The following is a 21935-nucleotide window of genomic DNA, read 5'->3' as shown; positions in this document are numbered from 1 at the left end:
TATTTGTATAACTCCTGATGCCACTAAAACTGCATATGCAGGCTTTAAACTAACAAAAACAAAGCCATGGCCAAGCTGGCAAGCTGGATTTGTTTCCACGCACAATTAGGTTTATTTGTTTAGGTCTCATTTTATTTGCTTTCAGATGACTCAGATAGGAGTATTGCAATCCTTTCAAAGTGAAGTAGTGTTCTGTGTATTTTGGGCATTGCGCTTAGCCAAATGTGGAAAAAATTGGCTGCTCAATAGTATTTTCCTATCCAGAGGTTTTTCAAACTTTTGAGAGGAACTGAAGGAATGTCCCTTCCATGCCAGGCTTTTTTTTCCCCCCCCCTCATAGTGTCTCTCCACATCATTGTTAAAGAGCACAGGAATTTTAAAACACTCCTCCGTTGTGCAACTGTTAGCAACTGCCCTTATTAATTGCTTTAACATTATGTTGCATGCTTAAAGTCTCACTGGTGTCATCCATAACATACTGCTGTGAGCACCTTTTAACCCATTCCAATAAGAATATATGCACAGTGTACTGCTCAGAACCTCCCAGCTTGCTTGACCAGCTCAGGTTTTGCTGAAAATGATTTCCTGCATATACAAATGGATATTTACATGTTGGCCTGTCGCCAAGCTTTCTGCTGGGAGTTAGCCACTGAGGGCAGATTATTTTCCAATGGACACGCTTGCATGCTATTGGTGTTAAGAGAATTGTCTCAAGACTCAGTACAGTAGTGTGGTGTGTGGTGTAGATTTTTTACTTTATTTCTCCCCTCTAAACCCTGTAACAAACAAATGAAGGTAAAAATGCAGGACTTTTTCATCTCTTCTCCTGTCCTAAATGGGCAGGAGGCGGTCGTTTGCAACTAGTGCTTTAGGCATCGCTGTATTTTGGGGGAGGTTTTTTGCTTCATTTTCCTTTTGTTTTCTTCTCTTGATCATTCTCCTTCTGGAAATTCCACCTCTGGTGGTGTTTCAGAAAATGTAGACAATATGAACAAATCCGCATTTATTCCTATTTATATGAAACATAAAGGTTAAATGATTTCCTGCACTCACCAGAAATATGCATCTGATTTATGGCTTTTTTTAATGCTCTTCCCACTCAGGCTCATAAAAGAAATATATTACAAAAGCTAATAGACAATCTATTTTAAAGTTTGCCTTGATAAAACCAAACTGGAACTTTATTCAGTCTTAAATGTCAGTTCAAAAAATCTGAATGTTTTTCTAATCAAGAACAATAAACGTGGAAAGTGTCTCCATGGAACAGAGCCGCGGCTCAGCACGCTGCTGGCCCAGTGCTGCGCAACCGGGCAGATGGAGTCGGCACACCACGTAGCCTGCTCTGCAATAGCTTGCTCTGCAAGACTATTTTGACCCCAAGAGGGATTGAACAATGCTTAGGATATGCAATTTGTTCTTCTATTTTTTTTAATTTATTTTATTTTTTAGAGGATAGGAGCCCAAAATATACCTTTGACAAAGTGCCAAATTGAGAAGGGATGTAAATTTTCAAATACAATATAGAAAGGAGAAATAACATAGATTTCCAAGCCTGTCTTAAATACTAAAAGTAGTCATAAGGTGAGCAAATAGATCGGAAGGTGCTTAGAGATTCATTCCAGGCCTATGATCCTTTGCTTCCCTCCCTCTTGCTTTGGAGAACTAAGGCTGTCAAAATGAAACCCATTTCGTGGTATCAATTCGTAACACTTTTAGGCTGATTTTTACCATGGATTGACTCCTAAGTTGCCATGTACAGCTAAGCATAAGCAATAATTGGCGTGCTATATATACTTAGGCCTTCTTACTTGTAACACACAGTGAGCTGGGCTGGTGTTTGATTTCAATCTAAGATGGGTTTTACCCCTTCCTTCCTGCAGATGTGTAGTTTTGTGTAGGCAGATACTCACTGATGCCTGGCAAGTAATTCAGATATTGAGACTTGTGGGCTGATCACCACTTCCTGATGTGCATTACAGGTGAGCCTGCAAGGGGAAGGAGACCCTGAGAAGGAACACTAGAAGAAAAGGACCTTAAGGTTTAAAAGCATCAACCTTAAAGCTAAAAGGCAGAGGCAGAACATGAAGGGAATTTAGATAGTACTCTTTTCCCAGATGATGAGCGACTTGGAAAAGTTCAGCAGCAGTTAAATCCTACAGCAGTGCCAAGTGTAAATAAGGTAGTGCACACATTAGTCTTCTGTTATTCTATCCTTCCACAGAATCACAGAATGGCCAGGGTTGGAAGGGACCTCAAGGATCATGAATCCCCAACCTCCTGCCACATGCAGGGCCACCAACCTCCCCATTTAATACTAGACCAGGCTGCCCAGGGCCCCATCCAGTCTCGCCTTTAACACCTCCAGGGATGGGGCATTCACAACCTCTCTGGGCAGCCTGTTCCAGCACCTCACCACTCTTATAGTGAAGAACTTAAACTTAAACTTAACTTCCACTGTTCTTTCTTTCACTTAAGACAGAATAAAATATTTTTTAAAATCTAATTGCATGCTTTTTTCCTACTTTAGGGCAAACTAAAGTTGCCTACCTTGAAGGACTTCTTTAGGAATGGTGAATTGGAGGATTTTGAGTAGTTTGGATGACAAGTGCACACTTTTCATTTGTTGGAAAGTTGCATCTTAGGATGAGGAGAAGAGGTTACCACCTGAACAGTAAACATATCATAATCAGTAATGGCAGTGCCAAATGCTGGGAAACACGAGAGGGAAGAGAGGTGGAGGAAGATGAACAACCAGTGATTCTCTGAGGGCATGATAGCATGGCTGTAGCTAGGAAGGCTCTGAGAGCTTTGAAATACCTTGTCCTGGTATTCTTTGACACTGGATTTTTCTCTGTATCTGAGACTTATTGTACATAATATGACTCAAACCCCATAAAGCAGAGGATAAACATCAGCCTGTTTTCACCTACAGCTGCTACTGTCCATAAAACCACTTTTTCCCCCTACTAATGCAAATTAGATTTTCATCCAAAAATCACGTATATTGGTAACTCCTCTGATTGCTTCTTTGTGATGTTTCACTTTCCACAGACAGTCTTTATTACCTTATTCTGTTCATTTGAAGGAGGATCTTTGACTCAGCTATGATTAACTACTTTATTACAGTGATGCATGTTTACTTCCTCATTGCTGGATTTCATAAAGTTGTCATCTTTGAACTTTGTAGTCTTCAACAAAGTAAAATTTGTCAGATGTCTTCATTCCAGCAAATTTTGGTACGTGGGTTTTCTTATTATTATTATTCACTTCCTATGCGTATAGCTATGTGGTTGTTCACCAGCAGATATTAGATCCCACTGCTTGTGCTCTGAGCTGTGACTGCAGTTAGCAGGGTGCAGAGCCCAACTAATAAATATGCAGCTGTGGCTTAACACTTCTCTAACATGGCTACACAGCTTCCATTCAGCCTACAGCACTGAAACATCTGTCTGCAATGTACCTTGTGAAAAACCCTGCGTGAGTCTGAGTAGTGGCTTCCTAGGTAGAGAACTATTAGTATGTAATTAAGAAGCACATGGAAGAAACCTGTCTATGCCATGGATAATGCAAACTTGAGTTAGAAGCTCAGTAGAGATAAATGACCTATGACCTCAGTAAGCCATATATGCAGGCAAAGTGAAAAAGATCATGTTGGAAATAATGAGCATGACACAAGTGAAGGTAAACTTGCAGGATGAAGTCATAGAGTTGCAACTTGAGACAAACCTTCAGATATAGACGAGGAGAAAATGGTATAGTGCAGGAGAGGAAATCCTGTCCTGACCTTCTGAACTGACATATGCAACAGAACTGCTGGATAATGGTTTGATTTGTGGTATTTTCCCTTTCTTCTCCCCATGACTCTGTATCAGAAAGGTAGAGTTGGGGGCTAAAATACTATGAAAGTAAGTGGAACCTATGGCATTATTTTATCTGCCACTCACACAACGAAAAGACAATGTTCCAGAGAGCAGGACAAATTTGTGGTACAAAACATAGTATGAGGAGGTGAGTCTGAGAGATATAAAGTTCTATGCTGATTTCCTGCAATGCACGGGTGAGCTCTCACTTCCAGGTGGAAGGGGGGAAATCCCTGTGATCTGACATCAAGACAAAAATCCATACTGTTTGCCCTGCTTTCACTTACCCCTTGCTAACTGTGACTAAGGGTTTCTCTTTATTTTTTCTGTCTCTTGCTTCCTCTGCTTCGCAGGTAATTTCTTGTACCCAAGCATCTCACTGAGGAGCTGTGCAGTATCTCTAAACTGCTGCCAGAAGCTGCTATACTCATTGGGAGTGGATGCTGTGGGTGAGGATGGGATAGTGTTGAAACCAGCAGTCCTAGGCTGGTTTTCATTTTTGTCTCTCTCTATCCTGTCTGCTCTAAGAACAACCATCTCTAAACATTGCTGAATACAGCTCCTGGATCTGACTTTAACACCTGTACATTTGTAAAGGGCCTTTTTTTTTTCTTTTTCATTTTTTTTTCTAGAGGAGCATGTCTGACAGTTTTGCATTACTCTTTGGAGTTAGCTGTGCTCTCACAACCTCACTACATGTCATAGAGTCAGCCATAGCAACAGGTGATTCTCCCAAACTAGACCTTTACTCTGGGTCAGATGATACCTGCTGATCTCATGCTGGCCCACGTGCAGTGGACCATGGCCTCTGATACAGCCACTTCTGACAAAGCAACTGCTCTGAAAACACTCTTCCCATCCAGCCAGTTTCCATGTAAAGACTAAAGCTCAGCTGGCTGCAATGAAATGTACCACTTGCATAGTAATTGCTTCACATAAGGTCATTCACAGAAATAAATGAAAGCTGTGCTGGTAGCTGTCAGTGCTTTAGAGCAGCTCCAAGAGCTGTTCTGCTCAGCTAAAGTGGTGCCAGGATGCTTTTGTTGTCTGACAGGCTGTTGTCAAGAGCTCTCCTTATGGGTATTTTTGATGGTGGTGCTGCTTAATACATATGGGATGCAATGATGGCTGGCAGGTCCCTGGGGGTGGTGCAAAGGGGCTCCCCAAGAGGCAGCAGGGCAGGGCCTGGCAGTAAGAGACAGGATGGGGAAGCTCCAGGGTGGTGTCAGAGACGGGGCTGGCAGGACTCTCGGGATCTCACCAGCAGTAGCATGCACAGGCCACAGACCTCCAGCTGAACACACCTGCTTCCTTCATGCAGGTCCTGCTCCAAATGGAGACCTTCCCTGACTGCCTTCTCCAGTTGATAAAGCTAAAACTTAATAGAATACCAGATCTTAATGCTTCTTCCAGAAGAGAGTGATTGCTGCAGTCTGGTCTTTTTCCTGGATAGCTAGAGATGCTTTACAAATGGTGATGTCCCTTGAGTGCAGCCAGACAAAATCATCATCTGTCCAGACAGTAAACAAAACCATTTGTTAAAGGTGAGCACAAAACCTAAGCATCAGCTTGGACCTCGGACTATAATAAAAATATTTATGCCCATTTAAATAAAATTCTTCCCATAAACCAGAGTAATTTTAAAAATCAGCACAGTACCTTTAAATGGATTTTTTTTTTTTTTTCTTAAGAGCTTTCTTAAGGCAAAATCAGTTAAAGTGGCTCTTGACAAAAAGGCATGTGATGATGGCTAAATGAGCTGCAGGACTCTGTGGTGGCCACTCTGTGTTCCTGCAGCTGGGTTATAGTTGTTATGCCTCTAGGTGAAATCAAGGAGAACTGCAAGTATTCAGCATCTGAAAAGTCACTCCCTGATTGACATTACTCACTCCACAGCAAAGCCAACATCTATGAACAAGTGAAATGATCTCAAAGGGAAGTTAGTTTCTGGAAGACAAACAGGAACTGAAGGTAACCTGTTGCTTAACAGCCGTTGGGGAAAAGATAACACGATAAGGAATGGCTTCAGTTAATTTCGGAGCCGCAATTCTTCCTCAGTGCTCATAGCATTATTTTTCATTTGCGCAGTGTTTTCCACCCAAGCACCAATGCTGCTATAGAAAAGACTGTATGGTTGGTGAGATATTTTACATTAGTTTTCCAGTCAGAAGAATGAAAGGGTATGCATTTGTCATACTTCAGTGATGTCATTTTGGGAAGGGATTAATGCTTTTTGGACTGCAAGATAATGAATGTCTGTTAACCCTGACAGTTTGATTAAACAATCAAGTACCAAGTGACATCTTTGCCACATGACACTTCTTTGGAAACCGTAAGCACCAGAACAGCATTTCAGTGTATACTTTGGCTAATGTGGAGCCACCACTCCTCCTCAGGGCTGAATTTGTCTGACTCCTGGATGGTGAGGAATCCTGGGTCTCTTGAAATAGGTTGTTTCCTTTTTTGGAGTGAAATAAGAAGATGCAAACAAGGGATAAATAAAATTTTTAGATAGAATTCGTGCATCAAGGAATTGAAAAATGAAATATGAAAAAGTGATAGTGCTCAGGCAATGGGCTGTGGGGACAAGAAGGAATATTTACATTTCAAAATAAGCAAAGAGTGAGTGAGAAATAATTAGTTTTTTTTGTGGGTGTTTAAAATGTATTTACTATTGCTAACACCAATGAATCTCCTTACACTGAAGAAAAGGTACTATAAGGAACAAGGTTGTACCCATCTGAGAGTAAAGGTTATGAGATTATGAGGAAAGACAAATCAAAGGAAGCAAAAAGTGGAAGGAGATACAGGTGACGAGAAAAGAGTGACAAAAATATGGGAGAAAAGCAGACAGGGCAACTGCTAGAAAGTTAATTGGGGTACTATTCCAACATACTGAAAATTTGTGAGCCTGCCATGTGAGAGGGTCCTACTCTGTCAATAAGCCTATCTCAGCTTCCACTTTTGGAAGGTCATGTCTGATCCTCAGATATCTTCTGCAATTGTATCCAAGGGCAGTGATTATCAATAAAAACCCAGGCATAAAAATTTTGTAGACTAATGAATACAGCAGGTGAAAAAATAGAGACCTCTTTAAATGTAAGTATTTGAATGTTGTTGAATGTTCTGCCATGGAGCTTGTAATGGAATTCACTAGCTTTTAAAAGTGGGGGGGGGGGAAGAGTTGTTATTATATCCTATTTTTTTACTACTTTATGAAAAAGTACCACAAAATTTTATTATATTCTGCTTTCTCTATGTACAAAGATGAGTTTTTGTCCTGCTCTGTAACCTCAGGACTACTAATGACACCACAGTCACGATGCTTTATTGCTCCCAAAGAGTTCCAATTGGATGGAAATTTGTTGAGTACATGAAAAAATAGCTATGAAAATAGTAAAGGCAGGAACATCCCCTAAACTCTACTGAACTTCTTATGTTCCAAAGCAGGGCAAAGAGAGGAGGATGTGTTAAATTTCATTTGATTTTTTTTTCTGTTACATTTTTTTTGAAAGTTTCCATAAAAAGATTCAGTATTTTGGTGGGTTTTTTTTTCAATTCCTAAATTTCTTTTGGATGGAGCTAAACTTTTAGGACACAGATCTTCTACTAGCTATAATGTTTGGTTGGTGTTAGAAAAATTCTGGCTTTGATTCCTCAAACTCTATTCACCTATGTCAGACAAAATGCCAGATAAACAGTTTGGGTATGAGGGGTAGTTTCCCTAAAAGAGGTATTCATAATGTTGTCCCATCATTCAGAATTTATTTCCTCCTTCTTCACACACTGCAGCAGAAACTGTCTTCAATTTCAGTGATCCTGAACAAAAATCATTGTGTTGGCATGATGTGGAAAGCCTAAATTTTGTTCAATCAAAAGCCATAGTTAACTGACCAAATATATGATGAAATTGTCCCAGACAGACTCAGCTTTCATTTAAATGTTTTAATAACAATCATGTGATCTGACATAGTTTGTTCTGAGTGTTTGTGTGTTTCTTAGTTTTCTAGCCTAGAGCATGGGATTGGAGAATCCCAAGAAATCTATCATGCTTCAAGGAAAGAAGTTTTTTTTTTTTTTTTTTTTTTCCTGGAATAAATCCAGAAATTTTATGCTTTACAGAAGAAATATATTTTCTCTTCCTAAGAGAACTTACTTGTGCTGAAAAAGAAATAAATTAACTGTTATGATTTGGACTAGAGAAATAAGCTCATAATACTAGTACAAGAAGCAACAGTGAACAGCAGGCATCATTCTTCAACTGTCCCTGCATTTTGTGTCCCTGCACCAGTCACTTTCCCATTATGTTGCACTGTTCTCTAGAAATCTGCTTTGTAGTTCTTGGAACAGCTTCCTGTTGCAGCAGTTTATGGCATCTCCAGCATGACTTCAGGAAGTAGAATGAAGTTCAAAGTCCCACCGTTTTCTGGAGGTAGACAGAGTATAACAACATTTCCTGATGAAAGGCTAAAATCAATGTTCAGTGTTCACAGAAGTCATTCTTGCAAGAGCTTCCCATTGAAGTTTCCAATTGAAGCTCTTGCAAGATAGCTGTGATTGAAAAGAATTTTTTTCTTGTATGGAGACAGAGTAATACATAGGAGGAAGTAATGCTGCTGCTTTGTTGGGAATGATGTCTTAAACTGTTCAAAGAACTAAGAGACACTATGGCACCTGTGGTAGGAGAATATAAAAGCTCACCTGAAGAAGCACAGCTTTTTTTGCTTCCTCTTATGATAGCTGTCAGCCCTGCTGTGGGCATTTGAAAGAGTAACCTGGATGTGAGAAATCAAAAAGAACAGCAGGTGTTTATGTACTTGCATGGGGAGCGGGTCTTATTGTTGCTGTGCCAGAATGAGTTGTCGTATCCTGGCTTTTTGTACAGAAAAGAGAGTGATTATTTGTTTTTTGGGAGTTTTCTGGTCAGGAAAGGAATGAGGGAGTGAAAATTTCCAGTTTGGGTATCTTGTCACAAGTAGAAACAACGTGCCAATATGCAAAGCTTTGACCTAGAGATGACCTCTGTGATCATGTCTGCATAGCATACTTGAGATCAATGAATCATTTAAAATTATTAGAATTCTTGAATATGAAGGAATCTTTTGGAGTACTGATATTTCACTTCTGTGCTTTCCCAATAAAATGTACACTTACCTTAGTAAAACATAAGTGCAATACACGTTGCCAGAATATTTAGGAACGCTGAACTTTATGGAGTCAACCAGGTACTTGTTCTACACATATGGCAGATCTGAGGTGTGTCTGCTTTTTCACTACTAAACACATTCCCAGATTTCACAAACAGAGAGAATCACCCGGTCAATAATATTCTCAGCGGAGGGCAGACAGTGGGATCTGATGCTACACAGCCTTGTCACTATTAACTGTTACTGCTGGCAACGGTGAATGTGGGATTTATAGGTGAATGGTCTACCCATAGCTTTGGGAATTCATTCTTCTCATGCTTTATTAATAATCTGTCTTCCTTTTGCTGAAAGAATTTATAGCAGTATGAATTGTTATTGTTGGTACACTGAAGAGCACGCAGACTTTTGAAAAGGACCCTCCTCTTTTATTAAGTGACAGAGAAGAGAGTGTATGGAGAGCCAGGGTGGAAACTAAAGCATTGGAGCATACCACATCTGGCTTTTTTGGTGAGGTGTCTTGCACCCTTTGCTGGAAATTTCGTGCCCAGTGCTTAAAAGAAATCATTCTGGTCTAAATTGACCTTTTGTCTGAGCAAACCTGGCCATTCCTATGTTAAATGTTAAATCATTTTTAGAATATATAAATAAAAGAGCAAATAACAGATTGCTATTAAAGCAGCATTCATTTCCTTTCATACTCCTTTAAAACTGTGGACCTTGGGATACAGATATTCAGCGAATACATAGTTTATTTCATTCTGATTTGTTATTACTTGTCAAAGGCATGTTACTGAGTCAGTGTTCTAGTCATTTTTTCCTTACCTGTTGATTATTTCTTGATCGGTTGATTTTGGAAGCTTTTATTATTTACTTTACTCTCACAATCTGGAAGTAGCTCTTGGTTTTTCAAACTGATCTCAGAATGCCTTGCTTCTGTAAACTGGTACCTTGTTTTGATTTGTTCCTCAGATTGATATGTTACGTCAAAGTTCCCCTTGCACAGCATTTCACCACTACTCTGGTGTGTCCATCTTCTAGAAGCACACTGGAATATAAGAAATGGACAAATAATAACTGAATGACTTACTCTTTGCCTATTGAAATACTAAAGAATATGCTACAGAAAATAGTTCAAATTCTTTTTTAAAGATCTGGAGTTCTAGCCAGCCTTATTCTACTAGGACTAGGTTCATGAGATATCATAAGACCAGATTTTTCAGGTTGACTTTAAATGGCTTATGTTGGTGCTTTGTTTTTAAACAGTTTAGTATGTTTTATTTTATTAATGTGTTGCAACAAAGTATGCTGAGTGTTCATCACAGAATGACCAGAGACCTGGGACAGAGGGTCAGGAAGAACAGATGGGGCTTTACAGATGCAGGTTAGAAGTTCATTTGAGTAGGAGGGGAAATAGTTATATCTGTCTCAATTGAACACAGCAAAATAGGAGAGAGAGAGCAAGTTACAAATGTCTTCAGAATGCCTTGCATCTATAGGATGCTGCTTTATCTGAAGAGTTCCTTTTTTGCTCTTCTGAATTTCCAGAAGGCACAGAAAGCATTAATCTGAAACATGAAACCAGGCCTAAGTTCCTAAGCCCCACTAAAATAGCAGTGTTGTTTCATTTTCCAGCTGAGTAATTACTCCTAGGAGCCAGTGAGAAGGAGGGGCTTGGAATGTCTCTTGGAAATGACTTCCCCCACACACACCTCCACAATTTTTAAAAGACTTTCCATGCAATGAAGTCAGTGCTTAATTCCAAACAGCACCCAAAAGTTGATTAGTATATAGGATGCAAGAGAAGTATCTCTTCAGAACTGCTGGGGGACTATTTTAAAGAGAAAAATAAAGGAAAGAATCGCTGAATCATAGAATGGTTTGGCTCAGAAGGGACCTTAAAGACCACCTCGTTCCAACCCTCCTGCTGTGCGCAGTTTCCACCCTCTAGATCAAGTTGCCCAGGACACCATCCAGCCTGGCCTTGAATGCCTCTAGGGATGGGAGCACCCACAGATTCTCTGAGCAGCTTTTGCCAGTGCCTCAGCACCCTCCAAGTAAAGAATTTGCTCCCAACATCTAATTTAAATCTCCTTTCTTTTATTTTAAAGCTATCTTCCCTTTTCCTATCACTGTCTGTATAAAAATTCATTCTCAATCTTTTTTATAAGCCTCCTGAAGTACTGGAAGACCTCAATGAGGTCTCCCTAGAGCCTTCTTCACACTGAGCAAGCCCAGCTCCCTCGACCTTTCTTCATAGGAAATGAGAGAAGCCAATTTACATTCCAAGTTGTCAAAAAAATGAATATACATCCAAGGTCCATTCTAGCTTTTCTGTAGTACTAGAATGGCAGAAAATTGTCCCATTAATTTGGGCCAGATACACAGTATGTCAGTTTTGTATTTTTATTCTTAGAATGGTCCATCTTAAAAAGGACGAGATACTATCCAATACTTTACATTTTACTTGCTATACTAAAAAAAAACCTGAGTATTTAGGGTAGTCATTTGTGTAATCTAAAAAAAAAAAGCGTTCCTTCAACTTCTCCTTTTTTAAAAAAAATCTTCCTATTCTGGTTACTATTAGTCTCACTGCCTAGGTTCCTGTTCCTGGGCTTTTTTCCTCCTCAGTATTGAATTTACCTGTTACGGGATTGGTATCACTGTCTATCACTACATTGTGCAAATGCTTTCTTCAAAACTCAGCTAACTGCATTCTAGATTTCATGTCGTTTCATGTATGTTGCTCATTTGCAAATCATGCTTAGGTAGAGTTTGTTAAAGATTAGGAAGATGTATGGGGTTTGCTAAAGACAAGGACTATGATGTGATGGAAGGCTTTGCTGCATTGTGGTTGTGTTTTCCCAGGGGATAAAGCAGCTGCAGAAGCTTGTTGATAAGTGTTCATTTTCATTTATGTGGTTTAACCCACTGAATGCTTGAGAAAGTAGGAGCAAATTTTCAAACCATCTTTCAAAGCCTCTGGAGGAGGATGTTCACAGTAGTCTGAGTTGATGAGAAAGAGGACAGAAGAAATTTGTTATACCTTAAAGGTTACTTATCTACAGCTAATCACAGAATCATAGAATCATTAAGGTTGGAAAAGACCTCTAAGATCATCTAGTCCAACTGTCCACCTACCACCAATACCCCCCCCACTAAACCATGTTCCTTAGAACCACATTTTCACTTTTGTTAAACACCTCCAGGGATGGTGACTCAGACACTTGCCCGGGCAGCCTGTTCCAGTCAGTGCCTGACCGCTCTTTTGGAGAGTTTTTTCTAATATTCAACCTGAACCTCTCCTGGCGCAACTTGAGGCCCTTTCTCTTGTCCTATCACTAACAGATCAGTACAGATGGGACTTCTTGCTAGTGAATTATTCTGAAGTTGTAAAATGGAGGCTGCCTAATGTTGTTTTCTACCAAGGACTAGGTTGATCTTCACGAAAGAGTGAGGAATAATCTTCCCAGCAGATCAGAGGAGGAAACTGATTCTCTTTGGGCGTCCACATTTAGCAGAATATCAGTCAGTGCCACATAACTTTGACGTCTCAGCTGGCTTCTAGTATATTTTCAGGCATTTAAAATCTTTTTCCCCAGTCTGAATAACAGTGACTCAGTCTTGCCTAAGCTCAGTTTGAACCGTACTTCATCTAGGAACTGATTTCCTGTAGATGTTCTGCCTTTTCAAAAATAGCAATAGCTATAGCTGTTGAAAATAAGCATCTCTTGCACTGCTATCAGCTATACCTCAGCCACCTGGGAGTACTCAACAGTGATCTTGTGCAGCTGTTAAAAAAGATTAAGGATATAACCTGGGGCCCCATGAGCAAAGACTTGGACAGAAGATGCTGTTATCTACCATTCTGAGCTTTGCTTCAAACAAGACATTGCAAGTACCATTGTGCAGGATCTCCACTTTGTATATGGAGTATTTTTGGCTTATTAAATCCCTGCATATGGCTGTATATGGGAGTATCAGACTTTTTTCTATGGTAATAATGGGCTGAGCGGCAATAAAGACAATCTCTATTCTGTGTCCTGATGTGAACCCTGACTGCAAGGTCTTCAGAAAACTGGCAGATTTATACTGTTGGCACATTATGGTTACTGATTTTTTTTTAAATAGTTTTGCCCAGGAATGAGATGGCAATAGCAGAGATCTTCAGGGGATAGTGTTTCCTTCCTGAGGAGTGGAAAAAATACTTATTTTCCAAGGAACTTGGTAGGTGAATCTTTCTGACTGAAGTACTGGCTGTTTCCACCTCTGGCAGGCAAACTTGTTCTTCTCTGTTACCAATACTGAAAGCCATACAACTGTTTTGTAGTTCATGGCTCTGTTTTTTTTTTTTTTTTTTCTTCATTTTCTTGAGCTTTGCCATAGGTATATGGGATTGTGTCATTTGGAAGTCATGAAAAAAGTGAATAGTATCTGTTGTAAGATAGAGCCTTTTTTCCCATGAGCTTTATCTCACCAGTACCAAATATTGACAACTCTTTGCAGCTTCCAGGTCCTTAGTCTAACGGCATTGTTGAACTCATTGGCTTGATGATCTAATTTAGGTACCGAAGTAACTATGCAGGTTGTAATTGTGCTATACTTTTTAGAAAGTAATTTCTGGCTGTCTGATTCGTTGGTCATGAGCCATTTCTGAACCATGATGTATTTCCTATCAGTGTGGGCAGTTTGGAATTTACATGTTATTGACAACTAACATCATGTAGTTGGGTTGCTGGTTAAGACATTAATGAATATTCTGTTCCTGTAAGGTGAGTAAACTTTCCAGAGAGGGTGTTCTTTTTGGAGCAGACCTGTTTGATAAGAAAGCTTTGAAGCACTGAGAAAGCAGTGGTGAAAGAAGGAACATAGGCTTGATAATGTCCTGATCAAACCAGAAAAGTGGTATGTTGGTTTTGGTCCATCAGCCACTCTTAAGCATTCAGTCAGATGTAGATCTGTACAGCATCTACCTTGTTCAGCGCTTTCTCTGTTTGACCACTTCCAGTGAAAACCTTATAGGTATTATTTTCCTATTGGTCCCCTGTCATTAGAAGATTCTAATGTCAAGTGGCTATTCAGATGCAATCTTCCCATTTTTTATTTGCTGTCTACGCATTCTGTGATTTGTTCTCACATAGAAAGAATTCTATTGACTTAATTAACATGAGAAATTGTGTTCTGGAAAAGGCTGGCTAGTCTTGCTCACTATGCCAACATATCTTATACAACAGTTAGTACTTTATATGCTACAACTTAGCTTTAGGGTGAAGCAAGGTTGGGGGGAATTACTTTTTGTATGTGAGTGTATATGTTGTGATTTTTGTTGTTGTTGTTGTTCATTTTATTTTGTTTTAAATGAGAGCTGTGACTCTATTTCTGGAAGGTCTGAAACTTACTTCTGTTTCTTGTCACTTGTAATCAATTCCCGTTTTTATAAAATATTTTGTAAACTTGTATATTTATGTTTCCTATGCCAACCAGTGGGACTAAAAGATAAATTCACATAAAAGGGCCAGAACTTTGTCACAACTGAGATTACTGCTGTTTACAGCATCTGAAAGTTCCTGTTCTTTTCACTTACTGTATCTTCAGCTACTGTTTTTTGTTTTTTTTTCAAGTTTAGTCAAAATCGTGTTGTTCTTGTTCTATAATCACAGAATTATAGGATCACCAAGGTTGGAAAAGACCTCTAAGATCATCCAGTCCAACTGTCTACCTATCACCAATTAACACTGTTCCCATTAACAGAACACATAACTTTTCATTTTCATTCTTAACCTCATTAATGATAATACAAAGTTACAAAGCAAATCTAAACAATGGAGAACCTCTATCCAAACATTAAGTTCCACTGCAGGATACATGCTTCAAAAGCCCCAGGTAGGCAGCTTATCTGACAATCAAGCAGTTCTTCTATGATTCATTTTAAACTACTGGAAAAGGTATAATAAGAAGCATTTCCCAAATTATGAGAGGAAAAAGAATGCTTCACCCACTGGGAATCTCCACACTCTAGTTAATCAATACCCACAAGTGGAGGAATGTAGCTGTGCATCTGCCCCTCAAATGGTATTCTGGGTCAGCAAGAAATTCTTAAGGCTCTGTAGGTGTGCTTTCTTGGACTCTTCCAAAGGAGCAAAAAGACATGCTAGTTCTTAAAACTATGTCCTCTCTTCTTTTTCTTCCTTCCGTCATCTTTTTGTGCATGTAAACATAGAGTGCTGATAGTACTCCTGCCAGAGACAGGTCTTACATTAGTGAAGGAACATCCAGTACAAACTAGTTTGCTTACCTCCATTGTAGGCTTGTAGGTGTGGGAAAAAAATATGAATGGAAAATGCCATCCTGGCTATTAGACTTGACTTTAATTTTCTTTTGGAATATTCATGTATGAGCCTTTTAAACAAGTAATTATTGTGAGCAGTGGGGTGGGAGAATTATTCCTTCTTATGGCATAAATCTCTTTGTCACTACTATACATATGATCTTCTAAAACTGGATTAAATTTGTGGCTTGGATTTGTGGAAGCTATTTTTTTTTTTTTTGGCTTTGTTATGTAACTACCCTTATAACTGTGCCAAACAGCCTACTTGATGGAATGATAATTCATGAGAGCAGGAGGGAAAAGAGAGAAGGGTTGAAGTGCCATTTCTGCTTGGCTTTGCAAATATGGCACCTCATACCCAGAAAGTATTTGCAAAGTATAGCTACCAGTGTAGGTGGAAGTTATATAGCATACTTCAGAAATTATTTCTGAGACTTTGAAAATAAATGCTATGGGCTCAAAAATCTTCATCAACATACTGATGTTTATTAGATTACCATCTGTCAGATGACATGGTAAATCCAGAGTGAATGCCTTTAGCCCGTGGAAAATGTAAGACAATTTGACGTAGCTTTGCCTGCAAAGAAAGATGGCCAATAAGCCATACTACCATGTGTTTGGACAAATTGAAAGTGTGAATCCAGCTATTTCCTGGGCCTCAGCTGATTAGTGATAGCTTGTCCCTTGATTGTGAGTCCTTCTGCACCTTCATCTACAGCCAAATGATAGTCAGAAGCTGAAATCTTGAGGGATAGCTAAATATAGCCAATTTTTAATTTAGTTCAACTGCTTTGGCACCAGAAAATCTTTCTGAATTTGCTCTGGCGAAGATGCATGGAAAGATTACTTCTCTGACTATGTAATGCTGATTATTTTATGGATTTCCATGTAGAGCTCACTTTGACGTAGCAAGCACACAGGAGATACCCTCCAAAATCTGTAGTGTGTTCTTGTGGGAGAAGGTTTCAGAGAATAACTTGAGAAGAAAGATTCAGGCACTTGCATTTTGCTACTTAACATTGATTTCTTTTGAAAACTTACAAGGAAAATTCTTGAGTTGAAGTGTACAACTCGCACTATACAGTATATTACTAAATATGGTGCTGTCTTGCACAAAGTAAGGTTTGAAAATCACTTTCCTGGCTTTATTATAATGGGAAATGAACGGGAATTAACATTCACTCATGTATCAAATGACATTTTCCTTTGGAAATTCAACTTCTACTTGATTTTATTTTATTTTATTATTTTATTAAGGCTAGAAGGGACATTATGATGACCAGTCTAGTCCCATTACATGACAAATTTTGCAAAACCTAATTTTACAATTCTCTGTTGAAACAAGCCTAGGATCTAAGGAGGGTGATCACTGAAATTTTGAAAAAGACCATTTTTAAGAAGAGATAGTTGAAAACCTTGGGCTGCAACACACTCTAACTTTAGAGGAAAGTGAATATGATCAGATGAGGGTCGATCTGAAAGTAATGCCTCCTATTTCATTATGTTGGTCCCTTATGTAAGAGACAGATGTGGGTAGAATGGCAGCAGAGATTGAACCTTCCCACCAACATTCCCTTACGTGTTGTTGCTGTGTGACAGTTGGCAGCAGAGGGGTCACTTTGACAAAATGTTGTCTGACATAGAAGTGTGTATGAAGAAAAGGTGTGTCACTGAATTCTTGCACGTGGAAAAAATGATACTGATTGGCATTCACTGATGTTTGTAGACAACCCAAGAGAGGATATGAACACAGTGAAGAGATGGCTGGTGCATTTCAGTAGTGGTATGAGTGGATCACCTCCACTGGTACAGATGTTTTCAAGCATAGCATGCAGGCTCCTGTTAATTGCTGGTGAAAATGCATAGATAATAGTGGCGACTATGTTGAAGAAGAGTGTTTTGTAGCTGAGAATTTGCTCTGTCAAACAGTGTTGTTGTGCTCTTTGTATCTTTTGTTGTTTCCATGGAAGTAAAGAGGGGTATTACTTTTGGACCTACATACTTCTGAACTTTGTTCTTTGGCCTTCATTCAGTTTTTTTTCCAAGTAAAACTAGCCTCTGGCAAAAATACCCCAAGCCCCTTGCTTATTGGGTAATATAGTTCATTAGTCATTTAAAGAAATGTAAAAAGATATACTTGGGAGGCTTGGAAGGATGCAGACTATCTCGAAGGCACAACAGTCCTTGCTGTGTTTTAAAGTGCAGCAGTATTATTTTGAAAAAGCAACTGAGTGCAAAAAAATTCTGATCAAAACCAAGATACAAGTAATCCTGATCTAGTCAATCTTTTCTAAGGCAATGACCCATTTGGAAAAAAAAAAAAAAAAAAGTTTGGATTTAACTTCTATTTTTTATTTCACTTAGTGTAGACACTAAAGAAGGGAATTGCCTGTTTTTACTAGCTGATTCTCTTTCCTTCCTTCTTGGCTCATGTGTCTCTCTGGTGAGTAATGGGGAGGTTGCTTCTCTGGAACACAAGGGGAAAGTTTCAGTAAATTGCAAAAGCATGTTTGTTACTTGGAAGTCTTTTGGCACATTTTTGACCAAAGTTCATGGAAACCTTAAAAATATTCTGAAGAGAGACTTAGAGGCTACATTATCAAAAAAACAAGCAACTACCCATAGGGACCTGCTCATGGAGAGTTCATTGCAAGATCAAGAATCTAAACTGTTGTGCAGTCAAACAGGTGTGCATAAAATACACTGCTGCATCTGCAGATGAGGCAGTTCTCCCTATCATGGAAATATACAGCTCTCAATTTTGCATGGATGTCTCTGTGTTTTATAAGGGTGGATTAAGTGCATGATTCTGTCTGAGAATTAAACTCTTTCCTTTCTTCTTTCCCTGACCCTTCTGTTTTCATTGTACACAAACTGTAAGTTCTCCCTGCAGAGCAATTCAACAATTCTAAAATGCTTTGCCCTCAAAGACATCACATTGTGAGGCAAGGCTAGTAATAAGCTCATAGTGAAGACTGATATATTCATATAGAACCTTGATCTCAATAGGTTCTGCCACAGTAACTTGGGTTTTATATTCTTGTTTTGGGAAAACTCATTAGAACATAAGGATTTATATGGAAAATAAACAGATCTGCAGGATGGCAAAAGGGGGTTTTGAAAGGGAGGGAAAGACAGGATGGATGTTCCCTGGCAGGGTTTGAGGTCTAGAAGAATATGCTCACACTATGCTTTTGGATGGCTGGATTACATCTGCAGCTGCTCATGTGCTCTCTGTTTTAAGTATCTGCTTGCTCACTTTAGTCACTGTACTTAAAAAAAAAAAAAAACTCCTTAAAATAATAATTAAAAACGAATATTGTAACTTTCTGAAAGGTGCTAAATAGGCATGCTGAGATACCAACGTACACAGAATAGAAAGATTTCGCTACCAACATCTTTCCAACTCAGGCTGGAGAAAACAGCTGTAATAGAAAAAGGAAGCTTCATTTTCCATAGTCTTTTAGGTCTTGGCTTCCCCAACAAGGAAGTCATATTAACATCTCTGATGATGGCTTATAAGATGCAAATGGACCTATGAAGAGAATGGAACTGAGAAGACATCTTAATTTCATACAACTTTTATAAATAGATGTAGGTTATCATTGCCAAATTTTAATTAGAAAACTAGCTTACATGCCAGCATAATTTTCCTGAGCTCCTTATCATTTTTTTAACTCAAACATTTTTACCTGTCTTAGAGAATAATCAGGAAACTGTTTCAGAGAAGGTTACAGCATGTCCGACAGTCATGTGTCTGCATGTTTGCAGTTGACTTAATATCTTGCAGGTATGCAGGTATGGCTCTCGTCAGCAGTTTGCTCTACCTTCCTTTGTCCTTTTCTTGCATACTTACATAACCTGCAACATTCTGCGAAGATTTTTGCTTCATTTGTGATTTACCTAATTATTGTTTTTTAACAAGTCGTGTCAAATATTATCAGCATGGAGTTTGTCTTCTATAGTATACTTTCCTAGAGGTGAGAATAGGGACAAATGGATGCTGAAGTTATTGAAAAATCAATGTGTGTGATTTAAATGTCCTCTTTTGGGAGTACGTAGGAACATAAACCACAATACAGCAACCAAAATAAATTTTATTAGCAAGTGAGAGTCGCAGTGAGAGCTCACATAAGCAATCTATCTGCCTAACATGAGAAACATTAATTTTCTAGAAATGCCCCATACGTGCTGACTACAACTGCCTAACCCTGGAAACATTCATACACATGATTTTACACAACGATTCAAAAGAGTAACAACTCTGACACTGGGTGTTGCCTGAGAATTAATGACTGTCCACGATTAATAGCCCTCAACTGCATTTGAGCCATCAGCTCCTCCCAGCTAGTCATTAATCCCTACAAACAGTTCACAAACTCCTGTTGTCCATTTGAAATAGGGCATGCTGAAAATACACTGTCTTTAACCAGTGAAAATCTTGTAGCAATATAAACATTCAGTAACTACTGCTTGCTTCAGGCTTGTGCTAGGGCAATTTCTGCACTGAGTTTGATCCTAAATTATGTCTTTACATACCTTTTGATTCCCACAATTAATCACTGCACAGCACTATGGCAAAGGAGGAATTCCATATGCTGCAATAATGAGAAGCTTCTAAGAAATGTGACTAATAAAGGAAATGTGCAGCTTAAGCTGTGAATTAATAATTGATGTGAATTGCAAACAGGATTTTGCATATGGTGCTTGTATGATTACAGATGAAGCTGTACATGCAAATAAAAGGCTCTGCAAAACAGTTGCACAACTCAGGACCCAGCTCCATTCAAGGACGTGCCCTTATAACATGGAAAAGACAGGGCTCACTCATGCACAATTTCATCTGGGCCTTGACTTTGGTTTTAGAGAATGATTATGATATTCAGAGATGCTTCCAATGAACCTGCATTCTTATTTCCAGCTCTGTAAGTGGAATCATATCTGCTAACCTTGGAGACATAAACCCTGAGACAAAAGGCAGCAGTAATGCAGGAAGCTGCAGAACTGGCATTGGAGCTGGAGTAGGATGGAAGGAATCAACTAGGCACTGCATTGCTTTAGGACGGGAATGAGTTAAAAGACAGGATTTCTATGTCATGGGAAATATTGTCACTTCACAAATTGCTTTCCTTCAGAATGAAAACAGTCTGAAATTTCCCATGGAAAGGAAATATTCTGTAAAAATGTGTCACAGTACAAACAGAAGACATTCCAATCCATAAAATAAGAATTTCTGCCTTCTCTAAAACAGAGCTGTCTCTATATAAAACAAAATAACAGAATATCAAAGGTACTGTAAGTCTTTACTTGCCTTATGAGACAGTATTGTGACACAACTACATGAGATGTCAGTAAGAATATTATTAAAATCCCCTCAAATAAATGACTTTTCATAACAGATACAATTTTTAAATGCTTGTAGACTGTTTTTGATTTCAGGGCAATCTGAAATCTTTACAAAATTAAGTTATTTTGGCTTTAGGTAAAATAAAAACAACAATCTTTTAAAGCTCTTAAAGACCAGTGCTTTGAAAAGATAAAGCCATGCCAATCTGGCATGGAGTAGTAGTGCTGGTACATCATGTGAACCAGGACAACCAAACTACTGAGCAAAGTGCATTGGGTCTGTTTTGAATTGACTCCTGTCATGGTGTCCATCATAATGGTGTCTGCAAGTCTGAGAATGTAAAGCTGCTTGCTCTGTGGCCAACCTCTAACTACTAATAAGGGTTAGAGAGAAAGTTTCCTTGGAGGCGGTTCATCCCCTAATTGCTTGCACAGATTTTCTAAAGCTTTTCTCAGACGAACTTGGCATTAAGTACTGTCAGAAACAAAGATTTAGGCTTCAAGGACGACAGCAAATCCTCTGCTCCCGTGACCTGCCTGTCAGTGCCCTGGGACAGGTATAGAGCTTTTGGTAGAGGTACACTTTGCTGGGGCCAGCTGCTGGCACAGGCAGGGCAGAGCACTGTCAACAGTAGTCTAGAGGCAGCACAAGGTGCTGCAGCCTGCTGTGTCTGTCACAGCCCTGCACCTCGGTTTGCCACTGCACTCTTAGATGGGGAGGGGCTGAGGGCAGGCACAGTGGGGCTGAGGGCCAATTCCAACAGCAGGGTGAGTAAGAGGGCTTTCTTCCCTCTCTATCCTCCCTCATTCCTTTGCCTTCCCTTCCAATGTCAGAAATAACTTGACTTCTCCCAGACATGAAAATGCAGTTTTGCTTACTTTGTTGAGAATCTGAGTCTCTTCTTGTGCAGTAACCTGTAACTCCCTTTCCTAGAACAAGGACTCTGGCAATCTGAGTTTCTGAACAGAGGCAGATAAGGGCCTAGTGACATGCAAAATTATGTCAAAGTGAGATTTAGCAGTAATCATACATGTCTGGAGATGGCGAATATATTAAGGATGGCCAGATATATTTGTGCTGAAGTCCTTGTATGAGTATGACCAAACTCTGACCTGAAAGATGCTGGGTGGCAAGCCTACTTTAGATATGGTTCTTGTCTTTTACCATGACTGTGGTCTGCAAAGTTTTTCTTTCATCAGGCTATTTAGAGTTGGACCCCTTCTGAGCTGGTAGATTCAAGATAAGATGCAAGCAAA

The 21935-nt window shown here is 39.2% G+C and overlaps 1 long non-coding RNA gene across 3 annotated transcripts in view; it reads right to left on the bottom strand.

Moving 5' to 3' along the window:
* LOC104910802 (uncharacterized) overlaps nucleotides 1-21935 on the bottom strand; it is a 35772-nt gene that overhangs the window by 3299 nt on the left and 10538 nt on the right. Inside the window, exons 2-6 of one of the 3 annotated variants that reach the window (XR_014883196.1) lie at nucleotides 9830-10052; nucleotides 8562-8635; nucleotides 2548-2664; nucleotides 1911-1985; nucleotides 28-1009 (exon numbers count right to left, since the gene is read on the bottom strand). This is a non-coding gene — a long non-coding RNA (uncharacterized LOC104910802). Of the gene's footprint in view, nucleotides 1-21; nucleotides 1986-2547; nucleotides 2665-8561; nucleotides 8636-9829; nucleotides 10053-21935 lie in introns of those variants that run through there. The other 2 variants (XR_014883197.1, XR_002114500.3) reach the window with 2 other exon arrangements.

This window comes from Meleagris gallopavo, chromosome 4 (assembly GCF_905368555.1).
Source record: "Meleagris gallopavo chromosome 4, MGAL_WU_HG_1.1, whole genome shotgun sequence".
NCBI lineage: Eukaryota > Metazoa > Chordata > Aves > Galliformes > Phasianidae > Meleagris > Meleagris gallopavo.
The sequence above is the reverse complement of the archived record's forward strand: the minus strand, read 5'-3'. Positions and strand labels throughout refer to the sequence as shown.